Consider the following 25,075-nt stretch of genomic DNA (forward strand, 5'->3'; position numbering starts at 1 on the left):
ATGTGAAAGAGTCTATCATGGCAATGAGCTCGAGAATTACCTATAATCCTGGAAGCTTCCGACTTGACAAAACTTATCTCAATGTGGTTTCATGATCAGATTTTTAGATTTTTTTTCTACCTTATCTAGTTACATCTTCAAAAGTTAGATGTGTTTATGAGAGTGATAATGGTGGGAGGAAATTCATTTTGTTACTTTTTTGCTGGAATCAATGCAGTTTTTTGAAGGCTCCATGAGATTCTGGTAGATATTAAACATTTAAGTTTCCTAATTATTTATTATTTTCGTTGAATTTCATCACATCATCTCTTGAGGTAGGCTGTTTTATAGTGCATCACCTTGAGAAGAAACAAACACTCCCTCATAAGCATTTGAAGTCCCATGTAAGTTTAATATCTCAGTAAAAACTCATAAAGGATTTTTATTCGAGTGAAAATGTTATAACACAATCTATTTGAAACCTCATACGGAAAGATTAGCCAAGATGAATATATGCATGATATTTTTAGGAAGTCAAAGTAAGTAGAAATTTCTTAGCACTTCTTTTTGTGTACGCCTTAGTGAAAGAAGAAATTACATAAGAAAAATCATAAATGTTAAATCTGGATTATTAGAAGGCATAAAGGCTTATCCTAGAATAGACTTTTCTCACATATTCTTGTTACTACATTTAAGAAAATATAAGAACACAAGGACAGGATAATTCATTTAAAAATGTACATAATTATAGAATGCAAGGGAGCTGGTTGAAAAGGGTATAACCTTGAAAAAGGTTTATAGATTTAGACTAAATGAAAAAAACTTTAGGAATTATAAATTTTTCCTGTTGCATTAAAAAACAGATTAAATATTTCAGAGACTGATTCAGAAATCAGTATAATAAATAAAAGAAAGAACTATGAGACACTGTTACTGAGTTCTCTAGCAGCTTGAAGAAAGAAAATTTGTATGCGTCCTTACTTTTTAAAATGCACAAATCTTGTATTTGTAGAGAAGTCAATTTGACTTTGATACTTGGGTAGATACTGGAACTAATCATCAAGCAGTTTATAATCCCCTATAAAAGCACACCATTCTGGGTCACAATCAACATTGCTTTGCAGAAAGTAGATTTGGGGCAAGATTCTTCAAATATGATAAAATAAAAATTTCAGGATGCATTGCAAGATGAATAATACACAATAAAAATACAAATGAAAACTTTAAAATTGTGACATACTCTATATGTCATTTTTAGCACACCAGAATTTTCTCTAGCATACTACTGGAGACATGGTTCTCAAACTTTTGGTCTTAGGACCCTATTATATTATTAAATTATTTTGAAGTACCCAAAGAGCTTTTCTTTATGTGGAATATAGCTATTAATATTTACTGTATTGGAAATAAAACTGAGAAACTTCTAAAACATAAGCATGTACAATCACACATTCCATTAGCCAACAGATTGAGAATATCAACACATGTCAGGTAGCCTTTTAGACAATTCCATTGTGCACTCATGAGAGAACAAGAGTGCAAAGGCAAATAAGTTTCTAGTATCACCACGAAAATACTTGTGACTTCACAGACCTCCAGGTGTCAGGGGCCCCAGTGGTTCCCAGAGCACACTTTGAGAACACCATGCTGCAGGGTTGGTAACTGAGAGATTATCAGACATCTCAGTGAGAGGAACCGAGAGTGACTCAAGGAAAGAATTTATGAAATATCTCTCAAGGTGTAAATTCTGTCTGGCTAAAAGTTAATGTTTTTAGTAGAGATCCCTGGGTAATATCTTTAAGCCTATGATTTTTATTCAAGGAAAAAATAATATTAGAAAGGTAAGGGGTAGGGGAGAAGGATTTGGTCATTATTTGACGAACATTTATTAACTAACCACATTATATAGGAAGCACTGGAGAGACAGAAAAGATCTGAAAGACCTTAAAGCTGTTCCTTGACATGTTCACCATCAGGGAGAGAGATGTATGTGCGCTAATAGAGTTGTGAACAGAAGTCTCAACCCAGTGGAAGGAAGAGTGATTTGTGCCAAATCATTTCAGGAAGTCTTCATCAAAGAGGTGATGCTCATGACCAGGTGTGCACAAGCAGTGCACATGCTGAGCAGAAGCACTCCAGGCAGTGAGTTCAGAGAAAAGTGCTGCAGGCAGAGCGTGACTCTGGGCAGAAAGACATGCAAGGGCATGACTCCAAGGAATGGTGATCTTTCAGTAGCTGGAGCAGTAGGTGTCGTTGGGGTAGAACATGTGGGATAGGTGTGACTGCAGAAGGCTTTTTATGCTCACTGAGAAGAGTGGGCATTGCCCTGTAGAGAACAGGAAGCTGCTGAAGTTTTTTTTAGCAGACAGATGATTTTTCAGAATCATGTTTCAGAAAGTCAGCTCAGTCGCTCTGTGGAGGAGAAAAGGGATGAAGCTGAAGCTAGAGCTTGGAAGCACACTTTGGAGCATCTTGGAATAGTCTAAGCTAGAACACTGTGTTGCATGGGCTCTGAAATCAGTCTGCTTGGGTTCAAACATAAATTACTCCCTTCATTTGGGGACTCAAACAATTATCTAGCTGTAGAGTAGAGGAGTGCCAGTAGCTATTGTAAGAATGACTTGACACAGTAAAGTAAATGAAACATTAATGCACTATAACTTTGTAATCAATATTAGTTATCATTATGGGTGCATAAAATTATAGGGAAGAGGGAAAACTTGGAGCAGATTTTAGAGATATTTAGGAGTTAGGATTCACAGGATTTTTGTGAAAATGTTGGATGGTGGTGAGAGACGGTGGAATTATTTCAGATGTTTAGATTCAAGAGAATTCTGGGAAATGACAGATAATAGGTAATGGAGGGAGGGGACAAAGGGCATGAGAATGTGGAGAAAGTAAGACCTATTGTCACATAAATAATGTTTGTAAAAATGATGGGAAATGTTTACTACAGTTACCTCACATAATATGGAGGTGCAGTATGTTCCATTGATGATGAAATGTATCCAAGAAGTTTTAAGGAACAAGATGGAAAAATTCACTTGTGATAAATCTCGCAGACCCAATCAAGGGAGGAACAGGGTAACTAAGCTTCTAACAGAAATATGTAATTTCTTAAGAAAATTAAATGATCTCCTTGAGGACTAGAGGGTAACATGCAGCCTTTAAGGAAAGAATAGGTGCAAATTAGAGAGAAGTTGAGAATTAAAGCTGGCAATGTAGTTTTTTCTTTAGCATAAAAAATTGCACATTATCAATGTATTACAAGAAAGATGAAGTGCTCAAGTCCACACAGCCAAAAGGCCCAGTCTAGGTAAGTTTCTGTTATAATAAGTCAATTTAGAATAATAAAAGTTGTTAGGAAAAGAGAAGTTTTTATTGACTTAAATGGTCAAAGGGTGCTGATTTAAAAGAAACACAGATTCTCTGAAAGATGTACAAACTTTCTCAGAGATTTATGAGTAGTTTAAAAGGGAGTGAGTAAAAACTAGAATGAAATATTATTTTCTCAAACACAAATAACCGATGTAAAGTAGAACACCCAAGTGATCAGCTGGGCATCTCTGCGTGCTGTGCTTATGTTAGCTATTGGCAAAGATGTAGGAGAAACCTCAAGAAAATAATTACTTGGAGGAAGAAAGTTACTAATCTCAAGGTAAGGTAGAGGAAAAGATAAAAGGATTAAATGGAGGGACTTATGTTACAGTGATAGTATTCTGAACCACTTATTTCTTTAGGAGAAGGGAGAGGTGAAGGGGAGTGGGGAACAGTCGTCTTTGAAATTAGAATAGCTCATAAAATAACTAACTACAATATAAGTATTATTAGAATCTGTGCCAATTCACGGACTGTTTGCATTCAGACACTGGTCCTATTTTATTATAGTCACACGTGAATTGACAAAATGTGAAGCATTTTGTATTTACAGTTCAGTGGAATAATTTTTCTGCCCTGACTGCTTGAATGTATTGTTTGACTTCAGGGAGAATTGCTCATGTTCTTGGAAAGGAAACAGATCTGAATAATGGTATTATCAAATTAAAAGCTGGTCTTAAGGCTTAAGACATACTAGGTATGTCTTGAAAGCAATTTTTTCTGTTCCTCTTCTGTTCCCTTACTGAAATACCATTGATCAGTGCTTAAAATGGAAATGTGGATTTGTAATCACCTTGGTGAGTGAAAAAGGATGCCACACAGGGTGTTAGTTTCCTACCTCAGTATGAGAATTCACAGTCTCTTGGGATAGAAGTAGCACCTTCCACTTGTTCCTCCCTCTGCCTCCCAACACACACACACACACACACACACACACACACACACACACACACACAAGCTCCCCTTGCTCGTAAGCCCTCCTTAGGGTTATAAAATGGGTGAGATCTTTCTGAGATCTAAATATAAAGGAACGCAATTTTAACATATTGTGTCATTAAGAAGTTTAGGAGCTTTTAGACACAATCTGGAGGTAGTGGAAAATTAGATGCAGTGTTGCATTAGACATGTTTTTAGTATTTTCTTCTTTTTGTAAAAGCTGTAATTTTCAGAGTTGAGAACCAATTTAATGTCCCTGGAGTTACAGCTTTTTTGTATCCATTGTCCATTAGGTGAATTACTAAGCCAAGAATGGAATCCATTTATAATGTATAAAATACTGTGAAATGTCTTAAAAACAGTCTTTGCAGGGGGAAAAAGCATTGGGAGTCCATTAAATTTGAAGACAGTGAGTTCTGAGGTTCTTCTTATAATCATATAATGGTTTTTTGTGCTTTGATAATATGATGCATTAGATATTGGAAGATTTATTTAGAAGTTTGAATTCAACGAAAATTTATATAGAACTCACATAAAATATATTATTTTTGACAGTCCAGACAGCTTTTAAAACTGAGTGTATTGTCAAAAAACACTTGAATAATATTTATTGTATTCTAATACAAATTAATAGATAACCACTAAAATGCTACTAAGTGTCTTATGGTGATATTGTCACTATTGCTGGCATTTAATAGGCTTAGAAAATTTGGTTTATAAATTCTTGTTTTTGAATAAATTCTAATTATGCCTGAAAATTAACTTGTTCTAAAAAGATTCTTTATAAGATGTATATGATATATATGTATGTCTGTATGCGTGTGTATTTAGACACACAAACCCATTTCCAATGATCAGATTTAAATGAATAATAAGTTGAGGATTTGTGTTGTACATGTTATTGTACACTATATTGACTGCTATGGGATCCCAAACCATAATTAATGTTTTGCCAAACTCTCCTTTCATATAAAAGAAGAAAATTTCAGAAAAACAAGCCGACTTCAAATTTTACTTTATTTAATAAATAAATAAAATGTTAAAATGTTATTCCCAGAGTATGTTCCAGGATCCAGGCAGCTGCTGCCAAATCTCAGAAAGTTATTGCTTCTGTAGCAACAGCCCTATATAGTATGTTGAACGATACTAAATTGTCATCTATATTGGTTGAAACCAGGTGGCTAGCAGCTACTTCATAAGATATAACCTAATAGTAATCTTCAGAAGGACAAATGTTTGGCATTGTTATGGCTGAAGTATCATTTTTTAAAAGTCAAATAGTGCTTTCTATAGTCACTAAGCAGAGAAATGTAATGTACTTAATGAAGATTCTAATGAAGACTCTTAATGTATTTAATGAAGATTCTAATAAAGACTGATTCTAGTAAAATCGGCAGTTTTCCTCTCATTAATAGGATTTTGTAACTGAAACTCTTACTACCCAGGCTGTCATAATTCCTTGAGATAGTAGATGTACACATACATGTTCATATATCCTACTGCATAAATTAGAACATTTTATTTTCAGCTGAAAGTTACATAAACCCCAGCTAGTCATGGCTTAAGTAAATGCAAAGTGGTTTTTTTTTTTTTTTTCTTCACATAATAAAAGTCTGGAGGTAGGAAGCCCAGCACTGGTGTGATGGCTCCGTGATGTGTTCATGGACCCAGCTTCTTCCTATCCTTCTGATCAGCATGTTTAACCTTTTAGCCAGCTGACAGCTACAGCATCATACCTAAGACAAGAAGAAGAGAGAAGGGACAGCATGGCGCTAGCCTCATCCACCCCTTTCATTATGAGAGCAAATGTTCATCTACAGATCCCAGCTTATGCTGTGTATGTCAGGAAAATGTCATATGACTATACTTGACAATGGCTGGAAAGATAAAATTTATTTTCCAAACTCTGTAGGAACTGTAGGAGAGAGGAGGTGAAGAAATACTAGGAAAGTTTTGGGTTACCAATCAACAAATCGACAGTGTCTGCCAAATTTCACTTATTTCTTTTTCTTTTCTACTCTTTCTCGTGTTGATCAACCTATACATTGCTATACATTGTGACTATTAGACTGGACCATATAAAATTTCTAATATTTATAAATTGTTGACTTATAAGAATGGCAATTTCATATGGCTCAATTTAATAGTTGCATTAAAAACTTTGATAAAAGTACTTATCAAGTACTGAGAAAATAAACTATAAAGATTTAATATCAATATTATTCAGTCCATTTAAAATTTCTAGTATCTTTGAAAAAAAATCAACATTTGAGTCCATGTGGTAAATAGTAAATGAATAATGAAGTTACTGAACTTAATGAAGTTCTGAATGCCACGTAAATTACTTTAGGTGGAAAACTTATAAAATGTGTGCTCCAGGCGAAATTGAAGGAAATAAGTTGGTTAATACGAAGAGCTCCTTTAATGTAAAAGAACTGGTGCTTACTAGGTACTGGAAAAGACACAAAAATCTATCAGAATTAAGATGAACAAGCTCTCAAGGGACATAAATATGGTAATTGTACACAGTGATGACAAAATGCTGACACTGAGTACTTATTTGATCCATATTACATCTAGATTTCTGTAGCACCTTTGATTACTTACATTTGTATTTTGTTTTATAATTTTTTAAAGCATTTCTCATTCTTTGTCCCTTCAATGCTCATATGATCCCTTTGAGGTTATGTGATTTACCTATTTGATTAATAATGTAATAAATGTCATTAAATGTGGAAGTTAAGTGGCTTTCCCAAGGTTGCATGACAATCTACTTCTGAATCAGAAGTTTTCAAGGTCCTTGAGTCTCCAGGAGATGCCAAATAGAAGATGAAAAAACAAAAAGGATCAAATTGTCAAAGCAGACTCTCATGAGTTATAGCTCTTACCCACTATCAAACTTTCCTAGTAATTCGGAGTACAAGCAATTGCAATACATGGGCAAGGCTTGCTTCCCTGAGAGAAGTCTAACACCATTACCTCAGCTCCCCAAAGCCCTTCTTCTCTCACATAATGAGTAATCTGGTCAATCCCAGCTTGTGAGTTTTCACAATAAATGGAGCATGTTTGTTACATAGTGGGAGCCATTTCAGGCATAAAGCATGATAACTTCTTACTCCACTAATTATGTAATAAATCATTCTCTCAAAAATCCATAAATTCCAGGTTTATGTACATCAAGCAGCCTGGGTAAATCAGGTATTTCCTGCTAAAAGCATTTGGTATAATAAGGTCTCTCCATTATCTTTCAGCTAGTAAAAAATTAGCCAGGAGTGGTGGCTCACACCTGTAATCCTAGCACTTTGGAAGGCTGAGGCAGGAAGATTACCTGAGCCCAGGAATTTGAGACCAGCCTGAGTAACATAGGGAAACTCCACTCTACAAAAAAATTAAAAATTAGCTGGGCATGGTAGTGCATACCTGTGGTCCCAGCTACTTGTAAGGCTGAGGTAGGAGGCTAGTTTGAGCCATGACTGCATCACTGCACTCCAGCAGTGCTGCACTCCTGCTATACCAGAGACTAGGTTATAGCATGTTTGCAAGGATAGCTGTCCAGGGCATTTCTTTGGTAAGCACCCTCAGTAAATGGAAATTACATGTTATGGTCCTGCCATCAACTCTTTTTCTAGAGTGAATGCTTTTGTTCTGAGGCCATGCTGGATATGTTACACTGGACATGTAAAACATGTTTATGAAATTGTCATCAATATACTAAACAGGATTTACACATGGATTTTGATCAAAATGCAATTTCGAGTTTGTGTTTTATCATCTCTTTAAATATTATTCACTGGGAGTGATCCTGTCCTGTCCATAACTGAAAACTCATGGAGGCCAATGATTCTTCAGTATTAGATGCTCCTACAGCCACCTTAAGTTGCAAACACAGTCTTAGTTCAGAAATTCAAATATTTAGATTCACAGACATTTTGAAATTCTCCCCTCTCTGCAGTTCAGTCCCGCTTTAGACTGAAAATCTGCCTGAGTGAGAGAGGCTGTCTCTGTTACATCCTGCCACATAACAAACTTGCCCAAAACCTAGTGATTTAAAACAATTATCATTACTTGCTCACAGTTCTTTGGATCAACAATTTGGGCTGGGCTCAGCAGTGCGGTTCCTTTACTGGTCTCAGCTGAGCTCATTTACATATCCAGTTACTGATTGGCAATTCGCTGCGACACTGTGATACATATTTCTCATTATCTAACAAGCTGGTGCAGACTTATTCGCAGGGTGGAGATCACAGGGGTTCACAGCAAGAAAGGGCAAGTCCCAAATGAGCAAATGCTTTAAACATCTTCTAGAGCTGACCAAGTCAATCAGCCAACCTAGACTCAAGGTGTAGAGAAACAAACTGCTCTTTTTGATCAGAGGATTTGTAATACTGAGTTTCAAGACATTTATTTAAACAGGGGATGGATATGTGGCCAATTTTATAATCTATCACAAATAAACTTCTATTTAACATTTTTTGCTCTCATATCCTCTCCATATTGCTAGCTACTATTGACTTTCTGCTACTGTCAGAAAAAAGAAATAAATAAAATAAGGAGGAAAGGGAAGAGAGGTGAGAGGATCAGTATTTACTCAGCAGGGTGACTTCTAGCTCCCTAGACCTGGAATGATTAAGGTTGACTCTTGCATGAGATGCAGCCATGGCCTCCTCAGTGGTTCTCTCTACTAGAGATCTCTCTTGTCCTTAACCTTGGCCAGATACAGTTGTAGTCTGGTGGCTGCTTTTGTGTCCTCTTTTGGCTCTGAGGCATCCAGATTTATACCTCCAGACTCTCAAGTAGGACCCAAAACAACCTGACACCTACTCTCTTTAGGACTGCAGGACATCTCAGCAGAGCAAAAGTCTTCTGGATCTACCACCAAAGCAGCTTAATAGCCTTTCTCCTGCCCTTAGATTTCCTGGATGAGAATTAGACCTCAGTCCTCAATTCCTCAATCGATGTTTGCTTTATTAGTCTTAAGGCCAGCACCAAGTCTTTTTCTCCCATATGAACACATTTCAAAGCTTTCAGTGTTTCCCTTTATGCTTTAGGTTAGAAAGTGGCACTCCAATCCACTCCTCCTCCAAAAGAAGGGGTGGCAACCTTCAGCCTAGGGAGACTCTCTCCAAAGAAACATTATCACTAGTCTGTGCTCTTTAATATTTTTTTTCTGATTCCTGTTTATGTCTTTGATCTGGCAGAGGGATACAAAAGTCACAGAACAAATTCCATTTGTAAATTCTACATATGGTATGTGCATTGGCAGGGAATCCTTATTCTCCTCGTAAATTATGCATATAGTCTATGCGTCTTGGTGCTGGGGTCATTGGTGTTTCAATTTAAATGACTGAGGCAGGAAAGATTCTATCCTGATATGGAAGAAGCAAGAAAGGCAGGCAGGCAGGCAGGAAGGGAGGGAGGGAGGGATGAAGGAGGCAAGGAAGGAAGGAAGGGACAAGAAGGAGGGAGGAAGAGAGAGAGAGAAGAAAGGAGGAGGGAAAGAAGAAAGGGAGGCAGGAGGGGAAGAAGAAGGAGGGAGGAAGAAAATTTACATTTTAGGTATCTTAGTCTAGAGCTTGCTCATCTTTATTTTCTAGATGTGGGCTTCAGTTCACAGAGTAAACAAGGTGATTACATGCATATACTTTATAGTCTGCCATCTTCAGTGCTGAAATCTTTATTTTATTTTCTAAGATGAGACATATCCTGGCCTCTTTTTATGTGACACTAAAATCCCCAGAACCACCAAAACAGACTAGAAAATCCCTCCATTTGAACAGCTCATGGGTCTTGACTTGCAGGATTCTGAAGGGAAGGACTATTTATGGATGCCCAAGCATGCAGGCAGACCTAAGGAACAATTGCATGGAAACTCATGCAACGTTAAATTGGCAATCAGCTCTAGCATTTCTTATGGCAAAGCTGCCTATTGGGTAAATAATATGCATTTTATAAAAACATTCATAAATGTAAATTCACACAAGAGACTAAAATGGCTGCTTAGGGTTAAATGAAATACATATTAACAACACTTATGAATAGTAAATAGCATGCACTTTTAAAATGTGATCAAAGCGTATTTACATAATAGCCTGTAAGAGTTCCACTGTCAAGTAAATAATACTGTAGTTGCCCTTAAAAGTCTTTAATTACCTAGAGTACTTGTAAAGTATGTTGTAATGGATTTCTGGTTTGTGTTAGCACTCCACTCTCTTCTCAAATTTTTTCCTTTTCTTCCCTGATTTCAAATACATTTATATATTTATGAAAATAATTTTAAATTGGCATTGAAATAAACCACACATCTAGGTAGAATGGTCTTGAATGGTTTCACTTCTGTGAAAAAGAAATGGCAATATCATGCTGATGTCGTACCCATGAAGAGCATCTTATACATGAAAACAAGTAAACAAAGAAGAGAGCCCCTGCAAGGTGGGGTGACGGGGCTGTTGATTGTGGGCAGAATATGCTTTGGCGAACTGCAGCCAATGTTTCAACCCTCTCCCAGGCTGTTCCTATTCTTCCACTGTATCACAGGATCCGACTCCCACAAACTACGGCCCTAGTCTCTCTTACCAAGTAGTTTCTGGCTCTTTTAGGGCATGGGGAGTACTGGCTGGAGGCTGAAAGGCAGGAAGAAGGTATAAGTCTGATTTCTTCCCTTTTCTCTCTGCTCAGGATACATTCACCAGTGGCTATGGCACCCCACACCTCTGTCTCACCTTCTAGCCCACGCCACAGTTCTCCATGGTTCCAGAAGCTATCTGTGGTCCAGGCACCTGGTCTCCAGTCACACAGCTTCCTCCCTCCAGTTGATGCAGGATTTTTCTCAATCCTTTCAATGGACTTGAGACTGGGGTGTCCTGTTTACTTGGCCTGGGATGCTCAACCCCTTGTGGGAGACAGCATGTGAGTGAGCAAGTGTGAGATCTGGCTGGCCACTTTGGGTGCCGGCAAGAGCAGGCTCCATGTGGGCCCCATGGTGGTACCCAGGTGGGAATGCCTGTGACCTCTGAAGCCCCGGAGGCATGTTACAGTGCTCTCTTAGCTCCGCCATCCATGGACAGCAGTGTATTATCAGCTCAGTGGGCCCCTTGCCTCATAATGTGGAGCAGTTCCCCTCTGCTGGCAAGGGTAAAGGACCAGTGTGACAGCCTTTTTTGGGTACCTGCACTTGGTGGGCCTCAAGCTCTTGTCCAGCATCCGAGAAGAATGAAGTTGCGCAGACACTTGAAGGATGGTGAAGGTGGAGAATTTTATTAAGTGATGGAAAAAGGCTCTTGGTGAGTGGGGAGCTGGAGAGGGGATGGGATAGGCAGATAATCTTCCCTTGCAGTCTGGCTGTCTCCGGCCAGCTCTTTCCTGTAGTCAAGCCATCTCTCCAAAGTTAAGCCATCTTTCCTGTGAAGTCCAGCTGTCCCTCTGAAGTCAAGTCACCTCTCTCCAGTCAAGCTGCTTCTCTCCCTCTACCAACTGAGTCTGGGGTCTTTATAGGCAAAGGATGGGGAACAGGGAGGGCCATGGGTAGTTCTGGAAAAAGCAACTTTCAATTGGTAAAAAGACATTATTCTTGTAAATCCATTACAAAATACTTTGCAAATACTGTAGGTAATTAAAGACTTTTAAAGGCAACTACAGTACTATTTACTTGACAGTGGAACTCTTACAGGCTATGATGTAAATACACATTGAGCACATTTTAAAAGTGCATGCTTTTTACTATTCATAAGTGTTGAAAGAACCAATCAAGACAGAGCAGGCAAACAAGGATAGAAGTTCTCACTTTGAACCGCAGGTTTTAGGCTTTTCAGCTGGAAGGTGGGGCTTTGTCGGGGACCTGTCCCTGTCTGCCTAGAATTTCTCTGCCTCCTGCCTCTATCATAGTCCTCAAGGTCACAGCTTCCTGCAGTTGCTAATGTCAGTGCTACCTCATTTTTTCTCAATTGATCTTCAGCTCTTATAATCTAGTAACCGATTACCCATATTAAATTACTCCTATTGAATTCCCCAGTATGGTGAGCTTTGTTTCTTAGATGTTCTCTGACTGATAAAACTGTCAAGTGAATGTTCTCTTTTCTGAAGAAGTTGTCCATGGGCTAAACTAGGCACAGTCAGAGATTAAGTGCCTTCTTTCCTATGCCCTGCAAAATGTCTCCTGTGACTTCGGATTAAATCTGTTAGAACTCACCTGATACTAACACCTTTTTAAGAGGAAGGAGGTAACTTTAGACATTACATTTGGACAGAAGAGAGGTAAGTCTAGATATTCAGAGCCAACTGCTTAAAAATACATCAGTGCTCCAGAAATTGTATTAATGCAAATAGTAGTTGTTTTGTTTTGGCCAATTTTGATCATCCCTTACTTATAGCTTTGGCATCCTCAGCTTCCAGGGGTTCCCGACTATAAGAATCACTTCTTGTTTCTTTGCCATTGTGCCTCTCCTGGGCAATGCAGTTGTAATCTAGAAAGAACTTCGGTGCATAGCAAGTTATGAAAATCAGTGAAAAGGTGGAGGGCATTTTGATAAAATGAAGAGTGTGTGCCTTGACTGGAAATATTTCATTTTTGTTTTTAAACTAATGACTGTATATGAGTCATATAAAACCCAGCTGCTGCTTCTTCCATATTTCCAACCTTTCTGTGCCACACTTTTCACTATCATAATCTGCCACATTCTTGCCTTGGATTTGTTGATGAAAAGAGTCAAATTTTGTAAAATATTTGAAGAAATCTATTCTGAGCCAAATATGAGTGACCATGGCCCATGACACACCCCTCAGAAGATCCTGAGAACATGTGCCCAAGCTGGTTGGGGTGCATCTTGGTTTTCTACATTTTAGGGTGACATGAGACTTTAATCAAATACATTTAAGAAATACATTGGTTTGGTCCAGAAAGTGGGACAGCTCAATGTGAGACGTTGGGGGTGCTTCTGGTTATAGACAAATTTAGAAACTAACTGGTTGACAATTGGTTCAATTTATCTAAAGACCTAAGGTCAATAGAAATAAAATGTCTGGGTTAAGATAAGGGATTGTGGAGACCAAAGTTCTTATTTTGCAGATGAAGCCTCCAGGTAGCAAACTTTGGAGAGCACAGGTTGTAAATGCTTTTTATCAGACTTGAGGTCTGTGTTGGTGTTAATGCCAGGGAAGTATAATGAGGCATACCAAACCCCCACTTCCCGTCGTGGCCTGAACCAGTCTTTCAGCTTAAATTTTAAGAGTGCGCTGGCTGAGGAGGAAGTTTATTCAAATGGCTAGGGTGTCTTCGAATTTTATTTTTGGCTTACAGATTTTATGGTTTCATGGATCCTACCTCACATCCTGGTCACACCCTTAAGTTCTGTGCTCATTCTCAACCTCACTTATTCTTCATCAATTCCTGTCCTTCCTACTGTGTAGTGAGAAACAGATGGCATTTGAGAATCAATTATTAGAAATCCATTATTTTGAAAGTTTTCATAGTTAAATTTTTCAATCTTATTTTATTAATAATATTAAAACATACTTGGCCGGGGGCGGTGGTTCACGCCTGTAATCCCAGCACTTTGGGAGGCCGAGGCGGGTGGATCACGAGGTCAGGAGATAGAGACCATCCTGGCTAACATGGTGAAACCCCGTCTCTACTAAAAATACAAAAAATTAGCCGGGCGAGGTGGCAGGCGCCTGTAGTCCCAGCTACTGGGGAGGCTGAGGCAGGAGAATGGCGTGAACGCCAGAGGGCGGAGCCTGCAGTTAGCTGAGATAGCGCCACTGCACTCCAACCTGGGTGACAGCGAGACTCTGTCTCAAAACAAACAAACAAACAAAAATACTCAACTACTCCATATTTTATTTAATGTATACTCAAATTTCACCATTGCTAAATAGGGAGAAAGGGGGAGAAGAGCTAGGCACTGTTTGAAATATTTTAATTCATTCCATCTCATGCTACCCTTACCCCATAATCTTCCTTCATATGTAATTGACTCTAATTAACAACAATGCCTTCAGGAGATGAAGATTATATCCAGAATAGGCAGGGGATGAGGACAGCCAGGGAAAGTCATTAAAAACAACTATCCCAGGTCATGGTAATTCCTGGAGCTGAATCATCCTAGCTAAAGGTGCACTGGCCCCCAGACTGCTGGAGCTGGGATGGCAGGCAAATCACTGAATCCATTGTCTTCCATTCTTCCATATTTATTAAGGATCTGCTCTTCACTAGGCACTACCCTGAATACTGGGAATAGACTGGTGAAAAATATACACAAGATTTTTTTTTTTTTTTTGCCTCTGAACTTTTTATTGGCCCGCTGCTCCCCAAAGGGTACCCTGCTTCTGCTTGCATAATGTCTCGGAACTTTGGTATCTTTGGTCTTAGACACCATTTTGCCATCCACTGTCTGGCAGGGGGTGGTCTTTTGGATGGTTTGCATGGAGTTGCTGCTGTCCAGGGCATCACCAAGATTGACGTCCTTGCCATCTTTCAGCAGGCAGCAGTAGGTGGTGATCTCAGCCTCCAACTTGACCTTGATGTTCAGCAGGGCCTCGTACTCCTGGGCCTGGCACTGTTCCTCTGCCCAGGTCTGTGCCAGCTCTGACTCCAGGTGTGGCACGATCCCATTGAACTGCTCTATCTGCACAGCGTAGCAGACCTCCACCTCCCTCAGGCTGTTCCCCAAGCTAGCCTTCAGATTTCTCGTCGATTCCAGGTCGATCTCCAAAGACTGGACTGTACATCTCAGCTCAGTGAGCATCATCTCAGCAGCTCCAAACTTGGCGGGCTGCATGGGGACCACTGTGGTGCTCTCCTCAATCTGCTGAGACCAGTACTTGTCCAGCTCCTCTCAGTTCTTCCAAGCCAGCTCGTCATATTGGGCCCAGATGTCTGCCATGGTCTTGGTGAGGTCCTGAGATTTGGGGGCATCTACCTCCACTGTCAACCCAGAGCTGGCAATCTGAGCTTGTAGTTCTTTTACTTCCTCGTTGTAGTTCTTCTTCATGAAGAGAGCTCCTCCTTGAGAGCCTCGATCTGTGTCTCCACCAGCAGCCGAGTGACATTGGTGTTATCGATGACCTTGTGGAGCCCATGGATGTCTTTCTCCACAGACTGGTGCATGGCCAGTTCTGTCTCATACTTGACTCTAAAGTCATCAGCAGCAAGATGGGCATTGTCTATCTGCCGAACAATGTGGGCATTGTCCACAGTATTTGTGAAGATCTGAGCCCTCATGTCCTCAATGGTCTTGAAGTAATGGCTCTAGTCTCTGACCTAGGGTCTCTTCTTCTCCAGGTGCTCCCAGATTTTGCTCTCCAGCTTCCAGTTATTGGTCTCCAGGCTCCTCACTCTGTCCAGGTAGGGGGCCAGGCGGTCGTTCAGGCTTTTCATGGTCTCTTTCTCGTTCTGGATGCCTCACATTCTTGCCAGACCCCCGGCCATCCCTGCGGCCAGGCCCCCGGACCCCATGCTGCCCCTGCAGCTGGTGGAGCAGGACACGGATATCCGGGAACCAAAACCCCTGGCGCCTGCATAGACGCTGGCCGCGCTGCTGACAGGCCGGGCGCCGTAGCTGGGTGCCTGGACAGAGCCCAGGGACCAGTAGTTGGTGGAGAAGGTGGAGCGAGTGGTGAAGCTCGTACTGTCTGGGGAGGAGAGCGAAAGGACAGGACTCAGGCTTTGCCTACAACCCCCAAGGCTCTTTTGCTCATGGAAACTCTGATTCTATGATGGTGAGGAAGGGTTGTTGATAAACATTGAACATGTAAACAATGACATAAAAAATATAATTTTGGAAAGTGATAATACTATGACGTTAATAAAATGAGAAGCTGAAAGAGAAAAAAAATGAAGGGCAACGGGCAATCTTTGATTGGATGATGAGATAGCACCTCTGAGAAAGGATATTTGAATGATGGGAAGAAGCCAGCCATATAATGCTCTGGGGGAGAAGAATTCTGTGTGGTAGGAAGAGCAAGCACTGAGGCCCTGACTACAGGCAAATTTGGTAGATTTGCAGAACAAAAAGAAAGCCAATACGACTGGGGCCACAGGGAGAGGGAGATAGGAAAGGATTCTAAAGTTAGAGTAGACCACCAGGTGGTAAATTAGGTGGTGGTCATTTAGAGTAGGCAAACTGTTTGGATTTTATTCAGGTTTGTAAAGACAAGAAAACTGAGACTCGGTGAGGTGAAATGACTTGCTGGATTTTACATAGTTTGGTAGCTGTAGAGATGAAAGCCCAGTCTGGGATTCTTCACTCTTCACTACCTTTATTATTCCTACAGTACTCATATTGATATATTTACCTGCTTAAAAATAACAATCACTTCAGCAAGCATCTCTTGACCCATTTTTTTTAAGTTTCTGAGCTGCAGAGGTTCTTTAGTATCAATTGATCTGATCTTGTACTATTTGACAGAGCAAGGTCTTGGCAGTCCTTAGGCAAAGAAGCACTCTTGGAAAAGCGCAGGTGCTGTTGGGAGCACAGAGGGCATGTAAATCAGTAAGTGGCATTAGGCTATCATTCATCAACTGGAGTCTGTTCCCACTGCTGAGTGGCGCTGCCCTCTGAAGATACCAGCCTATGCTGGAGCTGTAAATCTAAGGCCATGCTCTCTTATAATTATCAATGATCCCCTGGCAATTTTTGCAAGAGATGAGGTGTTAAGTCCAATGCCCTGGCCAAATCCAACCCAGGAAATTACTTTTTGCCTATCTAAATTGCACTTAGACTTCAATTTGAAATTAATTCTCAAGTTCTTCCTTGAAAACTATTTCTTGCATAGTGCTGCTGCAATAACAGGTCCCACTGTGTGTGAGAATTTCTTCCTCCTCCTAACCTTCTCCTCAGCCTCTTTCCCTAACCTAATCCCCAAAATGCATGCATTTCACCAGCTTGGAATGATAGATAGGTTGGATACCTATCATTGTTGATTGGAATGATTGTTTGGGTACATCCACCACCCTCTCTGCACAACAAAGTGAGGCAAATACTCATAATACTGTGTATTCATGGAAATAAGTTAAACTTCCTTCTATCCCCAGAACTCTCAGCGACAACATTACCTGCCTTGAGACCATTAGGGTTAAATCATTATGCTTTTTATTTCTGTTTACACCAGTTATCAGAAGAAGCCAGGATGCCCCAGTCATGCCTTTTCTCCTGGATTTATATTCCCAGTCTCTATCTCTCTCTCATACACACACACACACACACACACACACACACACACACACACACACACACCACACACTTACATAGAGTTCAGGACTCTATCTCTCTTAACTGCACTGTCAAGTTTTTTTTTTTCTTCTTCAAAGTACTTCTTGCCATCTAATACATTACACACTTTAATCATTTATTCCCCCAATATAGAAAATAAGAACTATAACGAAAATTGTTTTTGCCTCTTTCGCTTATTGGCCATAACTATAAAGTAATTGCAGGTCCTGCCATTACTTTTTATGCACCAGCCTAATAAGTACTAAAAGCAGCACCTGGCATGCAGTAGGTGCTTAATAAATATTTGTTGAAAAAAAACTTGTTTTGGCTCGGTGGCTCATGCCTGTAATCCTAGCATTTTGGGAGGCCAAGGAGGGCAGGTCACTTGAGCCCTGGAGTTTGTGAGCAGCCTATCCAACATGGTGAAACCCTGTCTCTACTGAAAATACAAAAATTAGCTGGGCATTGTGGCACAAGTCTGTAAACCCTGCTACTCCGGAAGCTGCGACACAAGAATTGCTTGAATCTGGGAGGCGCAGGCTGCAGTGAGTGGAGATTGTGCCACTGCACTCCAGCCTGGGTGACAGAATGAGACTCTGTCTCAAAAATAAATAAATAAATAAATAAATAAAATTAAAAAACTATTAAATAACCCAAGCCCGGTGATTTGGGTGAGAGCTAGGACATGCAATTGGCTGTACAAAGTATTTTTTGTTTGTCTATTCATTGATTATTCATTCATTCACTTGATGAACATTTACTAGTGCCTGTTATATCAGAAAAGTGCAACATTAGGAAGATGAACAGACATATCCTCAAGCCCTTAATCTAGATAAGAAAAAAACATATGTACAGTGCTAACTAAAGAACTAACTATAAACTAGTGAGATAAAAGCAATCTCCTGAGCTAGGTTTGGGGATGGTAAAGGCTGTGGAATTATGACTGCATACTATTCATGGATAGCTCTATTTGATATATTTTTCTTAGAATTTAATAGTGGGAACAAATCTTATAAAGAAATGTACGATTTTTCTTTTTATCAGAGAAGAGCGATCTCTATCGTGTTTTCTTTTTAGCTTTAGAGGATAATCAATGAAAATATAAATGTAATAATCCATTGCAGTTAAAATTGCATCTAGCAGATTTGTCTGACTTCTCCTATGATTTCTGATTTCTTTTTCTATCTGTATTTTAATTGTCCTGTCGTAAGTGTATTTGTTGTTGTTTAACCCTTCTTAAATTCTTTATGGTATTAGTAGGGTATAGATAATAAATATACCTTAATAGATACAGGTACTGGAGACGAAATAGATTACTCTGCTGACCCATGCTGAAAATGTTAAATATATAAAGATCAAAGGTGATATGCCTACAATCTAAGCCCCACGCCACTGTCTAATAACCAAGGTGTCTGTGCATTCACACCAATCTTTTGCATATGCACATCTATAGATATATGATGAAATTATATGCCACTGTTCTACCTAGAGACAGCTCTTAGTGTTTATTTTAAATGATTTTATGCACAAGCAAATGCTACCAGTTGTGGATAAAGAGGAACTATAATATAATATACTTCACATGACAACCCATGAATGGCCTTGTGTCTCAACTTCTTCAAACGACCTTACTGTTTCTAACTCACTGTCGTGGGCTTTTTTTATATTAACGTCATCTATGCCAACATTTAACTTTCTTAATTTTAATTTATTTTCCTTTTTAAAATTTACATTAATTTTGTTGTACTTTATATGTTCCGGTAAGCTAACTTCAACACATTCCAAAACTAGAAGGGAAATTAACATATGAATAAATAATCAAGTAAACAAAGCTTTATAAAATAATAGTACCTAAAACCATGTCTACACACTGAAATACATAGTAAGAAAGAACAAAACTTCCAAGGTCAAACCCTAGACCTACTGAATCTGGAACTTCTGTGATCGGGACTGGAAATCTGTATTTCCAGACATAAAATGTGTATGTTATATAGGGATGTATATGCTCCTTGGGTGATTTGAATCCCAGCAAGAATCATCACTCTAATCTACAGGTGTGAGAAATATCCCTTTGTTTCACAATAAATTCATCCTTATTCTACTTTTACTCAGATTGGTATCAACCAACCCATAACCAATCTGTGGGTGTAACAGTCATAATTATGCATATTTCCACAAGTCCAAGTTGTTTAGGCTTAAATAACATCATAACCCTTGTCAGCTTGCATTGGCTAATACTTTAACACAATGTTTAGCAATAATTCTTGGCTGTGGGAAAATGTCCATGGCATTTTCCCATTAGAACTAGTTTTATTTCTCTATTTATCTAAATCTACCTAGATATGACTATAATTATAGGTACAGATATATTAATTGTGTTGAGATGGTATTCATAAATTTCTATTTTCATCGAGCATTTTTTCCATCAGGGATTTTGGTCGAATTTTGTTGGACTTTCTGCCAGCATCTAGAGAGATTATCATATGATTTCTTTTTAGCCATAACTATGGTAAATATAAGAATTTTTTATCTGAACTGTTCCTACATTTCTAGAAAAATCCACTTGTTCACAGTGCATTCTTTTTCAATGTTTTTGGATTATATTTGATAATATTTAAAATTTTTGCATTGATACATCTAAGATAGGTCTACAGATTTGAAAGTGTGTGTGTGTGTGTGTGTGTGTGTGTGTGTGTGTGTGCATGCCAACTTTATCTCTTCTAAAGCCAGCATCTAATTTAATGGGAAAGCACTAGAAACATTTTCCTAAAGGCAAGAATACCGACTACCTTTACTGCTGTATAAAATATTAGAGGTGTGAGAATTGGAAAAGAAAACTATTTCTATTTGTACATGATATGACAGTATACCTGGAAAATCTTTGAGAATAAATACTGCAATTCATATGACCAATAAACAAATCAATTAATAGTATACTGTAAAGTTATCAAAAAATCCATAGCCTTAGTATCTACAAACTATAATCATGTAGAAGATACATTAAATCCTATAGCATATTAGTGACAAAATTGGTAGAAACAAAATTAGCATAAAATAGACAAAAGCTATAAGAGATGAACTTCAAAATATCTTTGAAAGACACAAAACTATCCTAGAAAAACTAGAGATCTTATCTTTGTGGGCAGTGCCACGAGTTAATACATACATTTAATCCAATCCCAGGTATTTGTTTTGTTTTGTTTGGGGGCTAGACAAATTGATTATAAAGTTCACATAGAAGATAAACTTAAAAATTTTGTTAGAAAAATCTTGAAAAAGGACGAGAGAACAATGAGGGAAGCTAGTCATATCAGATATTAAGTGATACTACAAAGCCCCTTATAATAAAAGCAGTGTGGTATTGGTGCTTAAACAAACATAACAATGAACATAAAAGAAGATATATAGACCCATTCTAGTTAGTGTTAATGAAAGTGTCATCAGAAATTATTGAAATAGAAGAAAAATGAATTTATACCTCATACCATACACCAGAATGAACTACTAATCCATCAGGGATCTACATGTAGAATTTAATGGGAAAGTAAAACCATAAAAGTACTACAAGAAAACATTAATTTACTCCTTTATAATCTAGATGTGTGGAAAGCCTTTCTAGCTATACCAAAACAAATAAATAAACAAACAAAAAACAGACAATAAGAGAAAAGTTTGCCCAACTCAATTAAATATTAATTTAAATTAATGACATGAGAAAGAACACAATAAGCAAAATAAAAAGACAAGAGAAGTGTTAGGGGACAGCTTCCCTGCCCTGTTGCCTGCTGGCCTCTGGAACTCTGGATGGAGAAAACACAACTTTGGCAGCGACAGATGACATACCACGACAATTGTTAAGCATTTTGAGGATCACACTTGAGGATAGAGGTTACTTCTTGGAATAGGTAGAAAGATGCAACAGAGAGAACATGCCCTAGTGGGCTTCTAAAGAACTAGAAATATTTTATTCCTAAGCCTGTATAATAGTTACCCAGGTGTTTGGTTTCTTGTGTTTGTATAAAGTGTACACATACATTTCACATTGTCTTCTGTGGCTAGGTTATAGTTCACAAAAAAAAAAAAAAACACCATTAAGAAACTGTCTTCACATTCTCTATTTCTTGTTAATGAATTACACTTCCTCTTTTTATTGTTTACTGACTCAGATACATTCAACCAAGTATCAAATGTTTAACCAAAAAATCCTATTATTAAACTATATATACATAATAAACCCAATTCTTAAAAATATTCTTGTCTAGAAATAACTGAAAGGAAATACTTTGTAATATTTTTCGCATCTCCTATAATGAATACGTATGTCTTTTATAATTGTGAAAAATGATATGTATCTAAAAGTACTAACAAAAATAACTGTAGTAAGAACTGTAAAGAAAATTGGTTTTAAGAGATTGGAATTTGCTTTCAAAAAGACAAAAAGGAATTTTCCCATCTCACATTGACTCTGAGCTCCCATAGTTGAAAAAAAGATATCACCCAGGAAGAGAACAAGAAAAATAAATATTTTAAAGTAACTCACTGTAAACAGTTGTTCTCATACATATTGTTGTATTTCATCAACACCAGAGTTCTCTTAGGTCGGCAGAGCAGAAAATGTACTGATAAGTGACTCGATAAAACTCGTACTTATTGGACCCCTGCTGAGTTCCAGACACATTCCCAGGCTTTGATATTATCTCATTATTCCTCTCAGCAATCCTGGGAAGTAGGTGGCATTTTCCTATTTTATGCATGAAGAAATCGAGGATTAAAGAGGTTAAGAATTGTGCCTTAGGTCACACAGCTGCTAAATAGCAGAGCCAGAATTTGAATCTCAATCTGAAGCCAAATGCCACGCTCCTTTCTTAAAGCTCCTCGTTGTGCTACAACTAGAACGAACATGAGCCTTTGGATTTTCAATCTTGTATTTTCTCTCCATTGTGCTGAATCCCTGCAGAGCTAAGATAATGCTCTTAGAAGCATCTTTAATGGTTGTTTTGACACCTTGTTTAACAGAATTTTCTTCAGACTAAACATTCTTGGCAAGGCAGTGGTTCACCCAAGTGCTTTGTTAATTTTAAAGTGCAATAAAAAACGGAAGCCCTTATTATGGGGGTTGGTGCAGTGCAATGGAAGGAACATTGGCCCAGAGTCCGAAGTTCCGCTTCAGAATCCCTACTTCTGCCAGCTCACTTGGAATGGCATAGGGTGAATTAACAGCTGAGCTTGTCTGACTGGCCTGCCCACTAGCCATCTTCATATCTCTCTCCCTTCTTCTCTCCCTTACAGGGTTGTGAGTGTAATTGGTGTAATAAATAGCTTTGACTGCATAGGAAACAGATTTATTTTTTTCTTTCATCATGGCCTCCTGGTTTGCTCTTTTGAACTTCCTTTTCATAGCCCTTGATAACACTTGGCATAGGTTCTATAAAGAACTGATAGCTTTTGGTATAAGAACAGTCTCATCTTGGAATTTTTAATACTGAAATAGGAAAAAGCTTTGATCCAGTCTCAAAACTTTCAGTTTTTATCCAGTTCAAGGCTTCTCTCTTTGATACCGTTTGGCTGCTCAACTTCTCCCTTTCCTTTCTGCCCACCCCTCTGAAGGCAGGGATTAGAGAGGAGAACTCAAGGGAGAAGCCAAAGTCTCTTCACTTACTGGGTACCATCTTTGGGATGGCATCCTTCTCCTGTGGGCAGCTTTCTGGGTTCTTCGGAATGGTCACTCCCTTCACATGTCCCTCTTGTGAATACGTTTTTACAGCTCATCTCTTCAGATGCCCTCTTCAGCTTCACGTCACTGAGAAACTCCTTGTACTCAATTCTTACAGTTGGAGTCCTCCTGAGGGGGTCATCAACAAGATGGCTCCAGGCGGCTCCTTGCTGTAGGTCCCTTGAGCTCATGGGAAACTCTCAGGTCATGTCTCATCAGAAGGTGACAGTGGAGTCTACCCCTCTTCTTCACTCTCATTTCACCCTTCATCTTACCTCCAATTACTTTTTTTCCTCTCTCTCTTTGTCTTGCATAGGACAGAGAAAGCCCAGCAAGTCCACTGTAGAAGCAGATGCTCATCAAAATTTGAGACACTAACATTACCTTCTTGCCAACCCCCATCTTTAGAGGCAGTTCTCCTGCAGACCTCTTCCTGGCTTACTTAGAGAGGTGGACCCTCCTCCCCCTGAGAGTACTTGTGCCCTAGTTTCCTGACTCCATTCCCCCAAATTATTGGTATGTGTCTCTGACACAGACTTGGAGGGGATGGGCAGTAATGGTCACAGGACTAGATTTGCTGCTTTAATAAATACTGCAAGGATGTATTTCAGATTTTTAGTGGCTCTCTTTAGAATGAGAAGGTACTTGGCATGTACTATTCTCAATTTAGAGATTTTTGCCTCAGTTCTCAGGCAATGAAAGAGCCTGATTTACAATTGCATGACATTAGAATCAACAGAGTTTATGAAATAGAGTAAAAATACCAGAAAGCCTGTCTATTGCTGGTCACCCAAATGTGATTTTTTTCAATAAACATTTATACATTAGGTATTACAATATGCATTGAAAATACAATGATGAATATAGCTGTATGCCCACTTTCAAGAGTCCTGGATGAACTATTTCAGGAAACCAATAAAAACATTAAAATTAAGTTGATTGGGATGACTCTAGAAATCTACCTAGTTTATATAAGAGAGGAAGTACATGTTTAGTGGTATTATCAAGGGAAACTATTTTGAGAAATAGTAGTGCTATGAATATTGTTACTACTTCAAACAATAATGATAATGAAAATAATGATACTAACATATAGTTATTGAATAATGGCCATGTACCAAGAGTGCGTGCTTTACATATAGTATCTTACAGAGCCATCACAATAATCCTGTGAGTTAGGGACTATTATTGTCCTCATTTCACAAATTAGAAAAATAAGGCTTAGTAAAGGGTGAATGTTTTCTCAACATGACAGATCTGTTTTCCTACTATCCTTGCACTTTTAACCAGTAGACAATACTGCCTCCTTGGAACCAAGGTTTGCAGGCATATTGTGAGGTAGAATAAATGCTTTCTGATAGCCGTAGCATTAAAATAAGTAGTACTTAAAAGAAGAGGCTTAATAAAAGGTGTTATTCTTCTGGATAGAAGAAGAATGGCTAGAACTGGGTACCATCCACCCGAATCAGCTGAAAGACAAGATTTAGAAGCTAGTCTTCATTTGAGTCTTCTCTACAGGAAAGAAGAATTTGGGTTTCAGACATTTGCCTTCCATTGTCTGCTTCCTGTACATTCAAACCTGCTGACAGAGTGGCATATTTGGAAGCTGAGTTTCTGCTCTTCCTGAACTTTACAAAATGTAAGGTTGCCAGTTACTATAAGTTGAAAATAGCACCAGTATTTAGCCAAGAGTTTTCAGAGTTGGAAAGAGACTCTTGGAGAATTTTTTTTTAAGAGCAAATGAAAAAAGCTAGGATTTTTAATAACACCTAATAGTAAATAGAACAAAAGAAGTAAGACAAGCATTTTAAAACACACACACATGCAATGTTAAATTTTATGAATAGTATCTGTTTTCTTAGCT

General features: G+C 38.6%; 1 pseudogene; it reads right to left on the reverse strand.

Annotated features, from left to right (window-relative positions):
• Nucleotides 1–14,393: 14,393 nt before the first annotated feature.
• LOC116475415 (keratin, type I cytoskeletal 18-like) lies at nt 14,394–23,402 on the reverse strand (annotated as a pseudogene).
• Between the last annotated feature and the right edge of the window lie 1,673 nt (nt 23,403–25,075).

This window comes from Hylobates moloch, unplaced genomic scaffold (genome assembly GCF_009828535.3).
Source record: "Hylobates moloch isolate HMO894 unplaced genomic scaffold, HMol_V3 SCAFFOLD_10, whole genome shotgun sequence".
Classification (NCBI taxonomy): Eukaryota; Metazoa; Chordata; class Mammalia; order Primates; family Hylobatidae; genus Hylobates; species Hylobates moloch.